Source organism: Cataglyphis hispanica, chromosome 4, assembly GCF_021464435.1.
Source record: "Cataglyphis hispanica isolate Lineage 1 chromosome 4, ULB_Chis1_1.0, whole genome shotgun sequence".
In the NCBI taxonomy this organism is placed as follows: Eukaryota; Metazoa; Arthropoda; class Insecta; order Hymenoptera; family Formicidae; genus Cataglyphis; species Cataglyphis hispanica.
In genome coordinates, this window is record NC_065957.1 from 9,263,156 (window position 1) to 9,279,971 (window position 16,816).

The following is a 16,816-nucleotide window of genomic DNA, read 5'->3' on the forward strand; positions in this document are numbered from 1 at the left end:
CAAAGTTATCATCACACGTGTACATTCACTCACGGATACATTTGACAAATACAGGTCATAGCAAAAAGTAATGAGTGTGTCCTTCATTTGTTTTTCCTTTTTATTTATTTTTTTTTTTTTGTAAAATCATCTTTTTACTCTATTGCAGTCTCTCGTTCGCATTCAATGTTTCAGCGGTTAAGAGCGACGAAGCGAAGGACCATACGGAATCGGTAAACATCGTATACGTAAGTCAACGAGTGACATGGAAAATCGCAACTTTAACGAAGGAGTGACCATGAAGCGGAAGCGGAACGCGTGAATTTTGATCGTAGATGGCGCGGGTTCGCCGATGTCGGCGATGAAAGTGACGATGATGGATGACCTGAAATATCGGAGCAATCGAACTGAAATATTATTCTTAGCAGTGTATCCTTACACCGTGTCAACTTTATATTCTATTCAGAGATTACGCGCCATTTGTTATGTCAGAGAAATCCTTGCATATGTAGAGATTGATTTATCACGGTCGTATAAAATTAGAGAGATCTCAGTAAAGTTCACCTTTCTCTTTCACACTGTGCATAATTTTTATATTATATATTGAAATATATAATTCGATAACAACATTGATTTAATTATCGAATCAAAGATTAATAGAAAAAATAAAGTCAAAATTACTAAATAAATATCATGACAATAGATCGTAGATCGGCGAGTCATTTCAACATTTTATACAAAATCACAACTTTGACGAAAGAAACTCAAATCGAGAGCCCGGAGTGCGTCGGTAGGACGGACGGCTGTGTGTCAGTGAAGAGACTGACAATGATGGATGACTACGCGTGATGCGTGTGAGTCAAGCCCATACGACGCCATAGCTCCGAGCTCATATGTGACCTCCGGTTCGAGCCGGCCGAACTGTTGCTATCGTTGCATCTGTGCAGAACACCCTCCCGAAACACGATCCCCGATCAACGATCCTCCCCACATTGGCTAATTTCTCCAAGCTATTAACTTTTTCTCCGACAAAGACCAAAGGCCTTACGGACGGCAGAAAGAAGAAGAAGAAGAAGAAAAAAAAAGAAAGAAGAGAAAAACATCGAAGGACTAGAAAATTGCGCTTTAACCTGCGCTCTTATATCGTACGATCGCTTTTCGCGCTACGCTTCCGTTTTTTCAGGACCGTACGACGAGATATTTCGCGATGTTCGCGCACACGATCCACTCGCCTGATCTAGCAAACGTCGAAACGATTGAGGTCTCAATGAAGTAAGGTCCGTACGTTTTATATAACGTATCTTTATCGTCAATCATGCAGCGCTCTATCCGTGGTCATACCGAGGGTGGACTCCGGCGGAGTCTGGGTCAAGGGTTACTAGTCCCGAGTCCTACCGACGCTTGCCCTTTCCGCCCAACCGCGTCGCGACCATAAATCTTACGATCGTCAAGGGACAACTCATTCACGCCACTTTGCTTTCCATCCGATATCTGCGGAGCAGAAAACGCATGAATCTCCACGATTTTCACCGTCACCCGCAACACGCGTGTCACCATACCGTTGTAAACTCCCATCTTTTCATTCCGTTTAATTCCTTTAGAATCGTTAATTTCCACAACATTGTGTCTCTCGTGGATATTTCACGTCGAGAGTGATATTTTCGCGGCTACGAAGAGATTAATTAACGTGTCGCGCACGCGCACAAAGATTTCTAGAATTACCGTGATTGTTTCATTTAATCGATTTCGCGGCAGTATTTTTTGAAACAAAGAACCCGGCGTCCGAATCGAAAGGAGATAGAAGGCAAGCAAGATACGAGTAGCCGGCAACGCGGTTTCTTGCTTCTTCTTCTCCTCCGAAACGCGCGCACGCATGAGAGAGAAATGTCGTTAACGCTTAAATGTTAATAAATGTAGATAGGGAATGGAGAGGGGAGGGGAAAGGAGAGGAGGTATGCCTGTATATCAGGCAGGTAGAGGCTCACCTGAGCGCCCGGTGACTAAGTGAAGAAGGTAAGAAAGTGCTTCTACGCTGGCGGCTGCTTTTGAGACTCGGTTTGTCATGGTTCGCATGATAGATGAAGGAAGCGGGAGCTTCGGCTCTCCACTGTATATATGGCGTTGAGTTTTAACCACGCGAAGGAAGAGACAGAGAGAGAGAGAGAGAGAGAGAGAGAGAGAGAGAGAGACACCTTGCGATCATCTCGTCCGTTAACTCGCGTTCGCCTACTGCAAATAGAATCTTACATGTCTCGTGCTCCCGTTGCCGTCAAATGACGAAACTGTGGCACTTATTTCCAAACGATTATGCTTCCGTCTCTCTAAGATCTTTCGCGCCAATATACGCATCAAGAGTCGACGATCGGCTTCCAATTTTAAGCTTTTCGTGCCTGAAATCGGTACGTGTTAGTCCAACGTGATCGAAAAAATGAGAGTGGATTTCTCGCGAGTGTTGAGAAAAGTCGTCACGTGTCTGAAACATTACTCATTTGTTGGCAATAATTTTGCGATATGACGAGAATATGCGAAGGTCTTTTACCACATTATAATTGTAGGTAAGTATGCGCCGTATCTCGAAGAGTAATGAGGCCTATAGCGGAGGAAATTAATAAACGTAAGTAGTAAACATTAATAAAAGTTGCTGTATGAGCATGTAAAACTCCTTGTACATTACAGCGACCTTATAACTGTTCCCAGTATTTTCCCTTATTATTCTACCGAGTAACTATAATTCTGCATTTTTAATGAAACTTAAGGCACAGATTCAATGCTGACGGAATATCTTCTCAATTAAATGATTTTTAAAATAAATAAATTTCTCATTTCACGTTTCGTTATTTCGAAATAATTATTGAGCACAGATTCAATAAACAAAATTACAATTTTGGCTTAAAACGAGATTAAAAATGTGCGCATTTTAATATTTCAAATTTAATGAGAATGTAAATTTATTACACTCTTATCTTACAAAAAAAAAAGTAATTTTAGATTGAAATTAATCGATCAAATTCTAGAAAATTGCAACGAAGTAATCGATATCGTCATCTAGAACGTTTTGAAAAAAGCACGAACATATGTTATCATATGGGGATGACGAATCGACTTTTGTCACGCCACACACAATGCTCGAATTATTATAACAATCACATTACACCTAAGTACAGTCCAATTAATTAATTACATCTAGTACAATACTAATCTAGTTTTTCTAAAGCAATACCTGAATTTTATAATAATAACAAGTCTCGATCGATTACTAAAGCAATATATCTTGGGAGATCTAGTGACAAGGATATTTTAATAATTAGATTTATTGTAATCGGCGATCTTACCAGTCGTTTCGGGGTCCGATAGACTTATGTCGAGGATGAGACGACAAATCAGTCGCGGGAGCAAATGCCGCGTATGCGTGTAACGGAGCAGAACGGCCCTATAAAATGACTAATGATGTAAGGTGGGTGTAAAGTGAAGCGGCTATTGATTCGTAGACGCATAAATGACACGTCTATCGGCTACCGAGGCCACCAGTCATGCTGAGGTTTCAACTCTTAGCACGGTGAACCCCCAAATCTCCTCACTCAACGACCCGGTAGCTATAGAGACGATGATAAACGGTCCATAGTAGCTCTGGAAGCTGTGCGGTTTACAATTACCTAGTAATATCTTCTCGCTTCTAAAACCGCGCGCGGAGAGAAGATGTATTAGTGATCCGTTAATTTTTAATCAACAGCAATAACAAGATCTTCCGGAACACCTTTCGCACTAAAGTATCGTCAGGCATTAAAAGACAGGTCAAACGAATGAGCTATTAGATATATATCGATGACGTTCCATGAATTATTAATAAGCAAATAAATAGCGATTTACATCGAGCTGCCATGTTGCGTCATAATCATTAGTTTCATGATCAATAAATGTGAGATAATTAAATAAAATTTAATTTTGCAATATATGCCGTGATGGAAAAAAAAGGAAACAGATAAAGGACGAGCGTAATGATAGGAAAGGTGTTTATTTCTGGTTTGACGTGGAATCCAATCAACGTCTCCATTGCGACTTGACCTTACGAGAATTGGGTCGAGGATCCACTCGAAAGATTAATGCTTAGTCTGATTAGTCTTAGGATCTCCGAGACCTGCGCTTTCTATCATTAGTCGATTCGTGATCTTTGCTCGTTGCCTGTAAAATAATTATAAAATCAAGGCAATTCTCTATCTCTTTTCTTCCATATCTTCTATAGTAAATTCATTATTATTTATTAATTATTTATTAGTGAAATATAGTTTAACCCAATAGCGTTCATCCATCTAACAAGGATTAATAAATAAAGAATACAAAAATATAAAAAAAAAAAAAAAATAGACAAACATAAAAAAATATTTTACTAAAAAATAGAATATATATAATTTGTGTAAATCCAATTTTTTAAATTCATATTACGTTAATAATAAAATGATTATATATAATTCATACTTTTAATTAATTACTTAAAAGTTATATTGTATGTAAGTTTTTACAATTATACAGATAATAAATAAAATATATATACATTTATATTAATATTTTAAAGAATTTATGCGAGCGAAAAAGAACTTTTGGAAGAGAGCAAAGAACTATAGCTCTCTGTTGGGATGAAATCGCTTGTTACATGTTGCTTCCGCCGTTTATCAGTTACAATGCGCAGGGTTTGTTTATGTATGTTAACATGGCGTCGGCTTGTATCCCTCCTATCCATAGGTTTGATTTATAGGCGGAGCATCTGACAGTAGACACCACCCTCGAACTGACTGCGGAAATACAACAGCTGTTTCATGCGGTGTCGCGAGAAACTCAGCCAGGTTTATGACATCTATACGACACGACGGATACAAATTTTCTTTCCCATAATATCGCGCGTTGGACGATTCCATCGAATATTCTTGCGGCGGGAATAATTCAAATCTATTCTCTACTTTACCGTTTGTAGATTTTCTTATCATCCTATAATACTTATCGAATACAGACAAGAACGAGACCTGCTTTACGACTGCTGATTAAATGAAATAAATAAAAATTAAAATAATATAATTATAAAGAAATCATTCTTTTTCGTAAATATCATTTGCAGACTGATATTATAAAGATTATTATTATTGTTAATCATTTTTAAATATTTATCATCTTTTCATCGTAAAAGAACGCGGATTTCTATGTCATCTGCCAGTATGATATACCATTCGATGTTGCTTTCTTAATATTGAATCATACATTGATAATTTGAATTATTTAACTACTGTAAATAATCTAAAATTATTGTCAACGATTAATAAATTCCATTCTCTAATTTAACAACAAATAGTGAAGTATAATACAACCATCAGTCGGGTGAAAATTGTTATCTTAACCAAAAACTTTAAATTGCTTTATTATGCATATATATTATAAAATTGCATTTCAAGCATGCAGCACAAACAAAAGTAAAGTGCCAATTATCCAGCTACTAATTATCCAAACATGTTGGTTCTTAATTTTTATAATAAATTTCATTTATATTGTTTATACTATTTTATTTAATACTTTATTTATTTCTTTTAATTTAGAAATTTTGTATGTGCTAATATTTAATAACTAAATTAATAAGTTTATTATTCTTCCCAGCTTATCTGGATAATCAACATATTATTATACGTTTGCAAATTATATAAGTATATTTTATATTATAAATAATGCCACACTTCTATACTAATACATTTCTTTGAGATACGCATAAAATTTAATTTAAAAAAAGAATTATTATTTAAATAAATGCGTAACGATATTTATCGTATTTAAAAAAATAATTGCTAAAAAAAATAATACATTATATATTTTTTTTTATCAAACTTATATGGTAGATATATATGTAAACTGTGAAAAATTATATAAATATACGTGCCCATATACATATAAATTATATATACGATTATATATGCAATTATATATTCGGTGTAAATGATATTATAAAAAAAGGCAGCAAAATAATTTATTCCTTTTCAACAACTTTAGTAAAATATCTCTTATACCGTTACTTAGTACACAATTTTAGATCGTTTCGAGTGAAATGGAATTTCTTAATAGAAACTTCACTTGGGATTGGCAGCATCTGCGAGAAAGTGGCAGCGGATACGACCTTAGTCGGGCTAGTCGGGAGGGGAATCAGCGATCCGGTGTTGACGCCTGAAATGCTGTCCGATCGATCTTCGTCAGACTTGATTTCGCAGCAGTACAATCATCCAACAAATAGAACTGTACGTTGCCCTATGCGGAACCACGTTCCCCGAAAAACTTCACAACTGCCGTCTGTCGTCAACGGGCCTCGCCAAACTTACGCCTAAATCCTTCATCTATTCAGCCCGCGCGATTCGGCTTCATTGCTTGTCTTCGGGTCGCGGCCTTTTTGTCGTGAACACAGAAAGAATTTCTATTCGGTGAGATCCATATACCCTCGCGATACGATTAAATAAAACTCGCACGAAAAATCTTGCGGTCTTAACCGCGCCGATTAAGATGTCTCATTGAAGGCGGTCTACCCTACACAACACGAGATACGCATTTTATCACGTAACGATCAGCGGACACGCATAAGCAACATGATTGATCCTCCTGAGCGTTGCCGTATTTACCAACGAGACGACGTCGTCGTTTTAATTAAAACGTTACTGCCCTTAGCAGTAACTGCCGGAAACTAGGCTAATATGTCAGCTACAAGTGACGTTTCGTATTGTTTCGTGATTACACGCCCCTCGTTTAACGGTAACAAATTGATGATCGTCTGGATTTTTTAACTATCATTTCTGTGCATATTATCACTTTCTTATCATTTCTCTCGGAAATCTATACAAGTTCCCCAAATGAATTTAATTGAATTTAATACAATTTAATTTAATTTTATGAGCTACAGCGACAGATAAAATTTCTATATATTTTTCAATATACATATAATCGACAATTCTTTCTCTCTCCCCATCTTTTTTCTTATTTACTTTATTAATAAAATTTTTTTCTTGCATTAACTCTTTTAGCACTTAATAAATTTTTACTTCATCTCCCTTATTAATTTATTTAAAAATGAATATAAAATATTATATCTTTGAGATGAAATATTAACAATGTGTAGAATATTATCGATCAATAGATATCTTGCTGTCCGAGGGGGCGCGAAGAATAAAAGATTCGATGAAAAAGAGTGAATATCGCCTGAAGTAACGGATATACGAATACGCGAATTGGTAAAGGCGAATAAAGGCAGTGGCAACGAGAAGAATGTCATAGCTAGTTGTTTCTGGGCGAAGAGGGAGGCTGACACTTCCGTGATGGATGGTCGTCGCCCGTTAAAGCTGCAGTTGCCGTTGCCGCTACCGTCGTCGCCGTCGGTGCGATCGCTGCAGCTATTGCTCGCTGCTGGAAATGCGGCTACGATTTCAAGAAATCCATCGGAAATTATATTCCGTCGATTATTCCTCAACGTAGCCAGATAACGGCGCGGCTGATTCCCTAAACAAATATTATTGTTAGTTAAATTATAATAGAAACATTTTTTATGATAGAAACATTTTAATATTAAATTTTATTTTATATAATAATTTTATTTTATATACGATAATTTTATATACTATCATAGAGTAGATTTTCATTGATATGTATGGGCGCTCTCATATTTTTCAACTCCAACTTTCATATTATTTTATTTAATATCTTGTGGCTACCGAAATAATCACCGTGCCTCCAAGTGCTCTTAATAATTTTATCAGGATGAAAAAGTGACGATTGCCACTGAGAAAACTTGAGAAAGTAATTCTGAAACGTACGAACGGAAAGGGAGACAAGCTCAAACAAGTGGAAAGTACGCATCGAGAGTACCGCTACGCGAGTTTTAGACACACGAAGCCGGGGCACTCTGTGCTCTGTACGCCGGTGGGAGCGTGCTAATGGCTACTGACATGCAGTTTTGATGGATCGAGCACCACTCTTCCTCCTTTCCCATCCCACAACGGCGGAATATGCGATTCTCGCGATACTTTTCCGTCTAAGAGAGAAACGGACGCGAAAATCGTGATACGAGAAAATACGAAATTAGAAGGTCACGATCGTCGGATGGAGAACAGCGGTTCACGTGAAAATCTCGCGTGAAAATTAATATATAAAAAAAAACAAACACAATAATTAATTCTAAAATTATTAGATAATTTTTGTAAAATTTATTAGAATATTATTTTTAAAATGCTTCATGCTGATTAAATAAGCAATCGAGATAGTGTAAATGCATTTTCTTGATTAATTAATACTGATTATAGATATCATACAAAGGCGAAATCAATTTTCTGAAATTTAATATTGATAAACTCGACGAGAGAGAGAGAGAGAGAGAGAGAGAGAGTATATGTTTACAAAAATTTATCTGTAAACATATACTCTCTCTCTCTCTCTCTCTCTCAACAATTGTGTAAATAAATCTAAATAAATTGAGCATAATAAATCGAGATATAAACACATAAAATTACAAGAAAAAACATTATACGTATGAACTAACGTTTCCAACGATAGGGAACAACCAAAATTCGATGGGGAGGTCGTGTTGGTGTGAACAAAATCGCGTAGCACGATCCCAAACAACTATAGCATCCATTCGCGTTGTCCACGTTGACGTATCTGTCCCTAAGGATACAGCTGTGATTCCTAAAGGACCAGACATCTCCGCGACTCGAAATTCTCATTGACGATCTATGTTCATCTTCGCCAACTCGACGCGAAACATCCGCTCGAGTCAACTCGCTCGAAGATATATCGGAGATGATCTTCTACGGAAGTTCTAATTGCAGTTACATGCCCGATTATATGTTAATCAATTATTGATTAAGGATATTCCGAAAAAATGTTCAATTATATCGAATCAATTGCGTCAATTATTTTTTTCCATTACTTGGGGGTGAATAGACGAAATAAGAATTCTTTTTAGCAATTACAAAAATTACGAATATGATCTGTATTTATCTCACGCGAACTTATATAAGCGCGAATTTCTAAATATAGTTTGAAGACTTATACTTTCGAAGTGACACACACGAAGGTGACCTCCGACTTCGGGGAACGACGAGCCGGATGCATGTTTTCGGAAGATTAAACGCGTGACTAGGAATATGAATCCTCGGGGACATGACGAGAGGTATCACAAAGTGTAGGATCGTGTAGATACCTTCCGTCGAATCTCCCCCGGGATTTTCCGTATACCTGGGGACGCCGACGCGCCCGAAGGATTCGTGAGGACCACGTGCTCGAAAATACAACATCTATAGGTAGCTCGGACGGACCGCGCATAATTAGAATTTTTAAAATATTTTGCGATTGAAAAATGTATCGTCGCTCTTGCGCGTAAACTAGCAAAATTTTGTTGATGTAAAAGAAACGTGAAACTTGCTGCGCGGATCTTGTGGATAAGAAACTACAAGCTACTATATGCAAAAAACTTTAAGATACATTGGTCTCGCTGCAACGGAGCGTATCGCGTATCGCGTCAGTTACTGTCAATGACTGTACGAACTGACAGCTCTTCAAATCCGGATCACTATCTACGAGGAAAAGATGCGCGTTCTTTTCCTTCGTGTCTCTGGAAAGAATTAATTAACAGCGTTGATAAGGATCTTGAAATGGGATCGAAGCCAAATTGCTGAATAACACGGCGGCTCCAAGTATTTATCTTCTCGATTCGCTGACTCTACAATTCTCGTTACATTATTCTTGTTATTGTTCGTGGTCGTTTCAATTGCTACTATCACCTACCGTATTATTGCGCTCTAAAAACGTAAAAAAGTAAACAAGTATTAATCGCTACAGATAATCACATCCGCGTGGATGACGAGATATTTGTCGTTTAGAATGTTATCGAGCAATGCACTCGCTATAAATGACGAAAAAAATCTCGTTCTTGACATTAACGGCAGAAACCAGAATGATTATTATTTTATCGAATATCGTGCATTGTCTCGAATCACGTTCGAAGCAACTTGCTACGAAAAGATTATCAAAGAGATATTAATATATAAAAACCTGAACTTATTTCCTTCATTTTCCTTAATTTTATATAAAAATTCTCAAGTTATATATATATATATATATATATATATATATATATATATATATATATATACCTACATTCTTCTGATGCGATTGTTACATGTCATTGTTAATTATTAAGCAAAGAATACGTATAGATACGATGACCAATCTCCAATCGTTGCAGTAAGTCTAAATGGCTTAAGTGCAGGTATCTGTTCTTATCTCGTGGTCCAGTTGCGGCCAAAAACGAATTCCGTATCGGCCGTTCCCGGGGCTGACAGCGTCGCTAGTTAAGAGAAAGGGATCCGAAGGCAGAGGAGACGAAGGGGGACGGGGGCTGAATGACACGGTCACCGAAAATGACAGGTACACGATCTCACGGAGTGAGACTATGTGGACGAGAACCTGATATCGCGACCGCATCTGATACAAACGAAACCTCGAACGGTCAGTCCCGTCGTCTCCGTCTCCGTTCTTTCCGCGGTCATCGTGTCTGCCTGCCAATATGCCTACCTGTCAACACACGCTGCATTCAATTAATTTGGGACCAACGCCACGAACGGGCGTAATGACGCGGAAATCAAGTCTATCCCCTCCCCCCCTCCCCCTCACCCTTGCCGCCTCCTCTTTTCGTATTCGTTTCTCCCTTTCGATGAATCGAGACTTTTTTTTTTCTATATTCTCTTCCGCTATTTTTAGCGACCAACGCATAATTGTGAATCATATGAGATAGAAATGGACGAAGTGCGGTTTCATTCATTTATCGACAGTGGAGCTCCTAAAAAATTAATTAAAAATGTTAGAGTGAGTCTTTTTTTATGAATAACAGACAAGAAAACATTTATTAACATGTTAAACGTTGAGAAACAGAAGTCTGAGCTCTGAAAAAATTGTAATTTTCCGCAAAATTTTTAATACAGTTTTATCTAGAATAATATTGTATCAAAAATACAAAATTAGAATCGTTCGGTAACTGAAACATGTGAAAATTTTGTTTCACAAAAAACCTTTGATATTTATTCAGATGAAAAGATCGTCTAAAATCGACAATTACACCGTAAAATTTCAATACGATATAATTTTTTACTCTAAAACAAAACATACGAGGAATGCGGAAAGATTCATATAGATTTCTCAAATTGCGATAATCTTATCTTCGATAAAATAATTCAAGTATCACTCGACGTTATCAACGTTGAGAATTAAGAAAGCTTAATACATACGCACACTGCTGGCCAGTTTAAATAAAATTAAAAACATTTCTTGCCCAAGAAAATGTGCAACGCATTTAACATCGCTGTGACGTAGCTAATATCTCTTAAGAATGCGATTATAATTCTTGTTTTAACAGAAATATAAAGAAATAGCATTAAATATTATTGTTGTTTTTTAAATATGTAATTATTTTATTATTTATTGTTATTGTGCCTTTAATATTCTAATTTAATTTTATTGTAACTCCTTAATTCTGTAAGATTTTTAATAAGGAAAAAAATATTTATAAAGTAATTACCAAGAATTATAAATACAATTATTAGCAATAATAGAAACAACAAAAAATACATCCCTTTCGGCTGGATAGATTTTCAGGTAAAAGATACCAAGTTGACACGTTAGGTATATGTATACCCGAAGCCTATTTACGAACAAAACAGAAATACACGATCGTACCAGCCACCCCTTGGTTCGACGCGTCCATTCATTAGCACTTCATATCCCGTAGCGACGTGCTGGTAACGAGCCTGTCATAATTACCGTGCTAACTTTATTACCGCGGATGCACGTTCTCCTTCATGCGGCTTTGATATTCGTGCGTCCATAGGGCAAATCCTAGTCGTACCTTCTCGTTGTGGAAGGGCACGAAATGTAATCCCTCAAACATCAACCTTACACCACACCATATACGATCTCACATCGTTATAATATTAAATATGATAGTAAATATAACACGGAGATAGAGATAAAAATATAAACAACAAGTATTCTCAATAATATCTTACGGATATTTTAAACTTTAACTTGATACCATAACGTTGGTAAATTTATTAACTCACTAACGCTAATTTACACAAGTTATAAATATTTGTAATTAAAAAAATAATAAAATGATAATAAATTATGTTATTACACCTTATTATTGATATATTATAATTTTATTTATTTAATTCTAATATTTCGTCAAGTTAAACAAGAACTAAAAGAAGCTTATCAGCTTTGATAATAAGCTTAATTTAGCGCTTGCTCGTGTATTAGACGCAAAAGTTACATACTCATCAGGATCACTCGAGTGAATAATGCTACCGCGTGCACGCGCCCTTCTAACACCAGCACCTAATTACATTTATTCAATATTTACTACGATACGATCAACACGTAGAATAGAGACTAACTGTGAGTCAGGTCGAATGAAATGACATATCGAGCATTGCAGAGTCATTCTACGTCCGCTAAATATTTTCCCGACAGAGCTGTTTTGTCTTAGAGTTTTTCGTATTCATATGTAGTTTTAAAAATTAAAGTTAGATATATTTCATATTAAATGAACTGCATATATAAAATATTCTCTCTTCTTCAACTATGTATAATTAATGATTCATATTAAAATATTCTAATTAAAAGTATTATATAAACGTTAAATTTTTATAATTATTATTATTATTTAGTTCTCCTTATAATAGTTTCCAGTAAGATATTTAGATCACACTATTGTTAATTATTGTGATAATCAAAGTTTTTTAATTATTATATTTTTCATGCTACTATTTTATCAATAGTATATGATACTTTTAATATTATTTGTAAATGTATTCGATTACGTTCACATTCATGCCCGACTCGGCAAGACTGCGCACAGTTAGAGTAGCAATCGAGTAACTCTCATACGACATGATTGATGACTCTATTGTGCAGAGTTTCCCATGTCCCTGGTACGATTTCGTGCGAGCGGCATACAAAAAGCCAGGCGCCATTTCGAAAATGAGCAGAATTATGGAAAATTCTGGCCGGAAGATCGATTGGATAGCAGATTCCGGAGGAAAGTTGTGCACATACCATGGTCGATATAATTCGATATTGCAGAACTGGATCGTTATATTAAAACGTTCTTGAATCTCATATATTGATATTTACTCCAACAATATATTGACACATAAACAAGAACATCACAGATATTCTACATCAAAAACAAACAAACAAACAATTCCTTGCGACATTTTCACTTGTTAGTCAATATATAATTAAGAGTCTTAAAATTAGATTATTTGTTTAAAAAATCATGGTTGTGTTTTTAAACTTTACATTGTAAAAAGGATCTATTCGAAAATATAAATCAATATTAAATGGAATAATTTTAATAAAGGAAGAGACACGTAAAATATTCCTTTCCTTCGAAGAAAGTATCGAAAATTTTGATCCCGACTCTTGTCTCCTCTTTTTTTATTTTACGCGGTTTCAAAATTCACGTTTTTCGCAGAAACTGACACTGTTTCAATAGAATACGACATCATTTATAAAGATGGAATCCTTCTGGAAATCCCACGCGATTCTCTCAATAGACAGCTGTCTGTTCGTCGGTAGACACCCGCTGGATTGTTGTGACTCGTTCTTTGATGGACAGGACGGCCAATATCCGGAAATGCTGTTTAAGACGAGAGACGACCTAGGTAAGCTGGACTACTGTTGAAAACACTCCTCAAACATAATCTTATAAGCAGTTGACAGAAGTCAAGTTTTTACTGCGTTTCTCGAAAAATAAATATTTCTCAATGAGTTGACACAAATTGAGACTTCTTTAGATTCTCTTTCCTTTCGTTAAACACTATTGTTTCTAAATTAGCTTCTTAATCTCTTTTAATCTCTTTCACACTTATTATCGATGACGCATTATCCGGTATGATAGTAAGTATTTCTTGCTATGATATAATGTTACTTCATCATTTTGAATGTTTTATCGCTGCTCGGCAAACTTAAATGCATATTAATATCTAATAATAACTATATCAATTGCTAAAATATAAGAATTAATCACAAATAATCAACAAAAAAGTAAAGAAGTTTTAATATACATAATAAAAGAAACGACGCTTTGGAAGACGATGGATTATTGTAGCTTGTGCAGATAAAAGCTAGCACTGTAACAGAACGACTGGAGCTCAGCATGACAATGCAGGTGCCTCATCCCACGTCAAATCTCAGCGTGACGCCGCACGGAAAGATGGGTACTGGACCGATTGACAAGAGTGGACCATAATTGTTTAGCGGGATTAGCCGCAAACAAAGTTTACGTGTCGATCCGGAAAAAAAGGCGACGATATTTATCCAGCATTAGATCAAGTTAAACTCAAATTTGCTCACTTAATCCCTGCAAATTCTATTAAACCGCGTCCTCCAAGTTTACCCAACAAATCATACGCTTTATCGACGAGAAGTTGCGCAATGACCGATTTTCTGTATCTCGATATCTCAGTTCTATTGTTATCTCCTTAATAATAGAGATTTAAGATAGAAGATAGGAGAAGAATCAATTTTATGCTCGAATTATGCTGCGCAAATTAAGTTTTCTAGTAAATAAGAGTCATTATTTTTTACAATCAATTGTAACAAAATCGTATACTAAGAAAAGAAAATATTAGAGGAAAGCTTGTTGTTCTTCTAAATTCAAATGCGCTATCGCTTCTTAAAGTTTTTATTTGACATTTAATTATTAATCAATGATAAATGAAAGATTGCAAGACACGATGTATTCTTCCGAATTTTTTGTTCCAAATATAAGACATTAAAATTAAAGTTAATGATTCTAAAATATATGCCATGTTTATTTACACCGATGTAATCTCGATTGTAAAGAGTGCGATGGTACATTGCCAACATTCGCACGAGTATGAAAAGAGTTACCGAATTACATTCCGATAAAGATAAGGTATGTAACTGCGCGTTCGGGTGAAAAAGATTAGCCGACAGCGGGAATCAGAACTATCAAACGTCACTGCGGCTCGATCAAGATGAAGATTCCCCGGGCTGATGTACGAAACAGGACGGATGTCGCGGGTGGCCGCAGGTGGCGCCCTCGATATAAGCTCTTCTGACTGAACTGCTGATACGGGACCATGCTTCTAAAACTCTCACGGTGGAATGTGTCATCCTGTCACTGCGCTCTCGCATGGGGTAGGAGATATCCCATGGGCCGTCACGCGTCCTGCGGACGAGCGAGCTCTTGTCACTTTTTCAGATCTTCTTATTGCCAAAAAATGTTCACAACCCGTCCATTAAACAATAATTGGGCAAAGCTACTGCTTCGACTATCAATATAATCATTATATTTACACACTCTTTATAATATTTAAATTTTATCGTACTATTCAACTGCATTGTGTATCGCGTTATATATCGATGACAGATTCTATGCGGTTTATTTAAAGTCTATTCCGTTTTCACAGACAAAATATTGAAAAGAAATTAATTATGTATTTATATCAAGCTACATCAAATTGTTTTTAATAGAGAAATAAAAATTTTTTTAAATAGTAGTAGTCAAAAAATGAAGAAATATAATATATAATCAACTTTATATTCTTCCAAAAGTAAAACCAATCGACTACATTTTTGGTAAATTTCATAATTTTAGTACTAATCCTAATTATATACTTGATAAATTAAAAAGATTAGAAAAAATGAAATTTATCAGTCTAGCTACTGAAATTCAGAAGCATATATGAAACTAATTATACATTATATTCTTCCTTATATTTTACTTTTAATGTTTCAAAAATTTTTTGATTCTTTATTTAATAAACAATTTAATGTAATCTTTATATTCAATAAAAATAACATATTAATACATATAAATAAAAAAAATTTTAAGCAGATAAAATTCCTAATGAATTTTAAGGACCTTTTAACATCTTTTTCGGCGACCTAGCATCGAATGTGACCTAGTCCTTCGTTATACCTTTAGAAGTAGTGTATTGTCATGTCAGGGTCTCGACGACGTGAAGATGATGAATATCCTAGCAGTCTGAAGAGTCACAAATTGTTTCGTGCGTCGCACGTCTGTGTGACCGAAATATCTTTCTTATTTATTAGCGTGACACAGCTACCAAATTAAATTATCCATTTACACTTTTTCCTTGGACAACGCAAAGCTGCACGGAAGCTATCTGCAAGAGATGTACTTCATCTTCGTACATAATAGAAAAACATATTTACTTGTTTATCTAAAAAAAGCATATTGCTGAAAAACAATTAATAAAATTTTATCATCAACAATTATTAATAAAATCGTCGATCATATACATCGTAAAACAACTATAATTAAACCATCAACTGTCAAATTATAATAAAAACGTAGAATGTTGTCGTATCTTGGTACCTCGAGACACGCAAGTACATAGAAGGACCCGTCAAGAGCGTGGAAGGAAAAAGAGGCAGAAGGCACAAAACAACCTAGGATAGAAGGGCGGAGGTTGCCTGCCTCCGGATAGCATAGAAGGTGGGTACCGAGATATAATACCCCAGCTCTTACCCCCCCGACGATAAGTGTCAACTGCAGCGTGCCAGATAAAAAGAAGGAACGAAAAATAAAATTCACACTGGTGATCCATCATGAGGTAGTGGACTCGGGGCGCGCAGACTCGCCCAGGATTGGTCGGAGCCGCCCAATCGTCATCACGTGATCACCTCTATGTGCCGCCCACTGATAATGGAGACTCCCCCAGAAACTAACCTCATGTAGCCCGATGCCACCACTCTACATCTGGGTGGTACGTCC

At 35.9% G+C, this 16,816-nt stretch overlaps 1 protein-coding gene across 2 annotated transcripts in view; it reads left to right on the plus strand.

Moving 5' to 3' along the window:
- LOC126848989 (kynurenine/alpha-aminoadipate aminotransferase, mitochondrial-like) overlaps window positions 1-16,816 on the plus strand; it is a 307,625-nt gene that overhangs the window by 188,548 nt on the left and 102,261 nt on the right. The gene's annotated exons all lie outside the window — the stretch shown is intronic.